This window comes from Arachis stenosperma, chromosome 2 (assembly GCF_014773155.1).
Source record: "Arachis stenosperma cultivar V10309 chromosome 2, arast.V10309.gnm1.PFL2, whole genome shotgun sequence".
NCBI classification, from domain to species: domain Eukaryota; kingdom Viridiplantae; phylum Streptophyta; class Magnoliopsida; order Fabales; family Fabaceae; genus Arachis; species Arachis stenosperma.
Window position 1 is genome coordinate 109111875 of NC_080378.1, and position 5760 is coordinate 109117634.

The window sequence follows — 5760 nt, forward strand, 5'->3', positions numbered from 1 at the left end:
CTTCCACCATTGTTGTTGTTGAAACCTTGTTGAGGTCTCTCTTGATTCTTCCATGAGAAATTTGGGTGATTTCTCCATGAAGAATTATAGGTGTTTCCATAGGGTTCTCCTAGGTAATTCACCTCTTCCATTGAAGGGTTCTCAGGATCATAAGCTTCTTCTTCAGATGAAGCATCCTTAGTACTGCTTGGTGCATTTTGCATTCCAGACAGACTTTGAGAAATCAAATTGACTTGTTGAGTCAATATTTTGTTCTGAGCCAATATGGCATTCAGAGTATCAATCTCAAGAACTCCTTTCTTCTGATTGACCCCATTGTTCACAGGATTCCTTTCAGAAGTGTACATGAATTGGTTGTTTGCAACCATTTCAATGAGCTCTTGAGCTTCTGTAGGCGTCTTCTTCAGATGAAGAGATCCTCCAGCAGAGCTATCCAAAGACATCTTGGATAGTTCAGAGAGACCATCATAGAAAATACCTATGATGCTCCACTCAGAAAGCATGTCGGATGGACACTTTCTGATCAATTGTTTGTATCTTTCCCAAGCTCCATAGAGGGATTCACCATCCTTCTGTCTGAAGGTTTGGACTTCCACTCTAAGCTTACTCAATTTTTGAGGTGGAAAGAACTTTGCCAAGAAGGCATTGACTAGCTTTTCCCAAGAGTCCAGGCTTTCTTTAGGTTGTGAGTCCAACCATGTCCTAGCTCTGTCTCTTACAGCAAAAGGGAATAGCATAAGTCTGTAGACCTCAGGGTCTACCCCATTGGTCTTGACAGTGTCACAGATTTGCAAGAATTCAGCTAAAAACTGATGAGGATCTTCCAATGGAAGTCCATGGAACTTGCAATTCTGTTGCATTAGAGAAACTAATTGAGGCTTAAGCTCAAAGTTGTTTGCTCTAATGGCAGGGATAGAGATGCTTCTCCCATAGAAGTCGGGAGTAGGTGCAGTAAAGTCACCCAGCACCTTCCTTGCATTATTGGCATTGTTGTTGTTTTCGGCTGCCATGTGTTCTTCTTATTTGAAGAATTCGGTCAGGTCCTCAACAGAGAGTTGTGCCTTAGCTTCTCTTAGCTTTCGCTTCAAGGTCCTTTCAGGTTCAGGGTCAGCTTCAACAAGAATGCCTTTGTCTTTGTTCCTGCTCATATGAAAGAGAAGAGAACAAGAAAATGTGGAATCCTCTATGTCAAAGTATAGAGATTCCTTGAGGTGTCAGAGGAAAAGAAAAATAGAAGAAAGAGGTAGAAGAATTCGAACTTAATCAGATAGAGTTCGAAATGTGCATTAAGAAGGAGTGATACTCCATAAATAGAAGGATGTGAGAAGGGAGGAAGAAAATTTTCGAAAATTAAAAAGATTTTAAAAACATTTTGAAAAATTGATTGATAATTTTCGAAAACTCAAAGTGGAAAAGAAATCAAGTGATTTTTGAAAAAGATTTTGAGATTAGAATTAAAAAAGATTTGATTGAAAACTATTTGAAAAAGATATGCTTGAAAAGATATGGTTGAAAAGATATGATTTGAAAACAATTTTAAAAGATATGATTTTAAAAATTAATGACTTGCCTGACAAGAAAAGATATGATTCAAACATTAAACCTTTCTCAACAGAAAAGGCAACATACTTGAAATGTTCAATCAAATCATTAATTGTTAGTAAGTATCTTTGAAAAAGGAAAGAAATTGATTTTGAAAACATTTGATTGAAAGGATATGATTTGAAAAAGATTTGATTTTGAAAAACTTTGGAAACTTAAAAAAAAATGTGATTTGAAAACAAAATCTTCCCCCTTGTGCCATCCTGGCGTTAAACGCCCAGAATGGTATCCATTCTGGCGTTTAACGCCCAAAATGCTACCTTTTTGGGCGTTAAACGCCCAACCAGGTACCCTGGCTGGCGTTTAAACACCAGTCTGTCCTTCTTCACTGGGCGTTTTGAACGCCCAGCTTTTTCTGTGTAATTCCTCTGCTGCATGTTCTGAATCTTCAGTCCCCTGTACTATTGACTTGAAAATGGAACCAAGATCAAATAAACAAGGCATGCAAGACACCAAACTTAAGTTTAGACACTAGACTTAAACAAGAAACATAAAATATTTTTGGTTTTTATGATTTTGTAATTTTTTTTTTGCTTTTTTCGAAAATTGTATGAAAATGGAAAATAAAGGTTTCAGAATTCTCAATTTGAATTTCCAGGGATCATTGCAATGCTAGTCTAAGACTCCGGTCCAGGAATTAGACATGGCTTCACAGCCAGCCAAGCTTTCAAAGAAAGCTTCGATCCAAAACACTAGACATGGCCAATGGCCAGCCAAGCCTTAGCAGATCATTGCTCCAATAGCAAGATTGATAGAAATCATCAAGCTCTTGTGATGATCAGTTGAAACCTCGGTCCAATAAGATTAGACATGGCTTCTCAGCCAGCCAGATTTCAACAGATCATCATGAAACACTAGAATTCATTCTTAAGAACTCTGAAGAAAAATACCTAATCTAAGCAACAAGATGAACCGTCAGTTGTCCATACACAAGAACAATCCCCGGCAACGGCGCCAAAAACTTGGTGCACGAAATTGTGATCACTACTTTTACACAAACAATCCCTGGTAATGGCTCCAAAGACTTGGTGCTCAATACCATGGCATAAACACAACTTCGCACAACTAACCAGCAAGTGCACTGGGTCGTCCAAGTAATAAACCTTACGCGAGTAAGGGTCGATCCCACGGAGATTTTTGGTATGAAGCAAGCTATGGTCACCTTGTAAATCTTAGTCAGGCAGACTCAATTGGGTATAGATGATGAATAAAACATAAAGATAAAGATAGAGATACTTATGTATATCATTGGCGAGAGCTTCAGATAAGCGTATGAAGATGCCTTCCCTTCCGTCTCTCTGCTTTCCTACTGTCTTCATCCAATCCTTCTTACTCCTTTCCATGGCAAGCTTATGCAAGGGTTTCACCGTTGTCAGTGGCTACCTCCCATCCTCTCAGTGAAAATGTTCCTATGCTCTGTCACAGCATATGGCTAATCAGCTGTCGGTTCTCGGTCAGGCCGGAATAGAATCCATTGATTCTTTTGCGTCTGTCACTAACGCCCCGCCTGCTAGGAGTTTGAAGCACGTCACAGTCATTCAATCATTGAATCCTACTCAGAATACCACAGACAAGGTTAGACCTTCCGGGTTCTCTTGAATGCCGCCATCAGTTCTCGCCTATACCACGAAGACTCTGATCTCACGGAATGGCTGGCTCATTTGTCAGGCGAGCACTCGGTTGTCAGGCGATCAACCATGCATCGTGTATCAGGAATCCAAGAGATAAACACTAGAGCCTTGATTGCTTGTAGAACAGAAGTGGTTGTCAGTCACTTTGTTCATAAGTGAGAATGATGATGAGCGTCACATAATCATCACATTCATCAAGTTCTTGAGTGCAAATGAATATCTTGGACAAAGAACAAGCGGAATTGAATAGAAGAACAATAGTAATTGCATTAATACTCGAGGTACAGCAGAGCTCCACACCTTAATCTATGGTGTGTAGAAACTCCACCGTTGAAAATACATAAGAACAAGGTCTAGGCATGGCCGTGAGGCCAGCCTCCCAATGATCTAAGATAGCATAAAACTCAAAGATAGCTACCCAGATTCCAATCTTTTAAATACAATAGTCAAAGGTCCTACTTATAGAAAACTAGTAGCCTAAGGTGTACAAAGATGAGTAAATGACATAGAAATCCACTTCCGGGCCCACTTGGTGTGTGCTTGGGCTGAGCAATGAAGCATTTTCGTGTAGAGACTCTTCTTGGAGTTAAACGCCAGCTTTGGTGCCAGTTTGGGCGTTTAACTCCCATTCTTGTGCCAGTTCCGGCGTTTAATGCTGGAATTTCTGAGGGTGACTTTGAACGCCGGTTTGGGCCATCAAATCTTGGGCAAAGTATGAACTATCATATATTGCTGGAAAGCCCAGGATGTCTACTTTCCAACGCCGTTGAGAGCGCGCCAATTAGGCTTCTGTAGCTCCAGAAAATCCACTTCGAGTGCAGGGAGGTCAGAATCCAACAGCATTTGCAGTCCTTTTCAGTCTCTGAATCAGATTTTTGCTCAGATCCCTCAATTTCAGCCAGAAAATACCTGAAATCACAGAAAAACACACAAACTCATAGTAAAGTCCAGAAAAGTGAATTTTAACTAAAAACTAATAAAAATATAATAAAAACTAACTAAAAGATACTAAAAACATACTAAAAACAATGCCAAAAAGGGTACAAATTATCCGCTCATCATCTACTCACAAAGCAGGATTCAAAACCCAGACTTATAAGATGGGTGCTGCTTCTGCAAGAGTTTGATATAGAAATAAGAGACAGAAAAGGAACAGAGAATCAAGTAGCAGATCACCTGTCCCGAATAGAACCAATGAAAGGGGCGTCCCTCCCCCTCACTGAGATCTCTGAAACCTTTCCGGATGAGCAACTCTTTGCCATCCAGGAAGTGCCATGGTTTGTAGACATTGCAAACTACAAGGCAGTGAGATTTATACCCAAAGAGTACAGTAGACAGCAAATAAAGAAGCTGATCACGGATGCAAAGTATTATCTTTGGGATGAGCCATATCTCTTTAAGAGATGTGCAGACGGAGTAATCCGTAGATGTGTGCCTAAGGAAGAAGCACAGAAGATCCTATGGCACTGCCATGGATCACAGTATGGAGGACATTTTGGAAGTGAGCGAACAGCCACAAGAGTCCTCCAATGTGGCTTCTACTGGCCTACTCTCTATAAAGACTCCCGAGTGTATGTACTTAATTGTGACAGTTGCCAAAGATCTGGCAATCTACCTCACAATTACGCCATGCCTCAACAAGGGATCTTGGAGATTGAGTTGTTTGATGTATGGGGCATTGACTTCATGGGACCCTTCCCACCATCATACTCAAACACTTATATTCTGGTGGCAGTGGATTATGTATCCAAATGGGTGGAGGCTATTGCAACACCCACCAATGACACTAAAACAGTGTTAAAATTCCTCCAGAAACACATCTTCAGCAGATTTGGTATCCCTAGAGTGTTAATCAGTGATGGGGGCACTCATTTCTGCAATAAACAGCTTTATTCTGCTCTGGTTCGTTATGGAGTTAGCCACAGGGTAGCTACTCCATATCATCCACAAACTAATGGGCAAGCTGAAGTCTCAAATAGAGAACTCAAAAGAATCCTGGAACGGACTGTAATTAACCGTAGAAGGGATTGGGCAAGAAGCTTGGATGATGCTCTGTGGGCATACAGAACGGCATTCAAGACCCCTATAGGGACCTCTCCATACCAGCTTGTGTATGGAAAGGCATGTCACTTGCCAGTGGAACTGGAACACAAGGCCTATTGGGCAACCAGATTCCTAAACCTTGACGCCAAGATAGCTGGAGAAAAAAGATTGCTCCAGTTAAATGAGCTAGAGGAATTTAGACTCAATGCTTTCGAGAATGCAAAGATTTACAAAGAGAAAGCGAAAAGATGGCATGATAAGAAATTGTCATCCAGAGTCTTTGAGCCGGGGCAGAAGATTCTGCTATTTAATTCTAGGCTCAAATTATTCCCCGGGAAATTAAAATCCCGGTGGAGAGGTCCATATGTCATTACAAACGTATCACCATATGGATACATAGAGCTTCAGGATAATGACTCTAACAAAAAGTTCATTGTTAATGGACAAAGAGTTAAACATTATCTTGAAGGAAATTTTGAGCAAG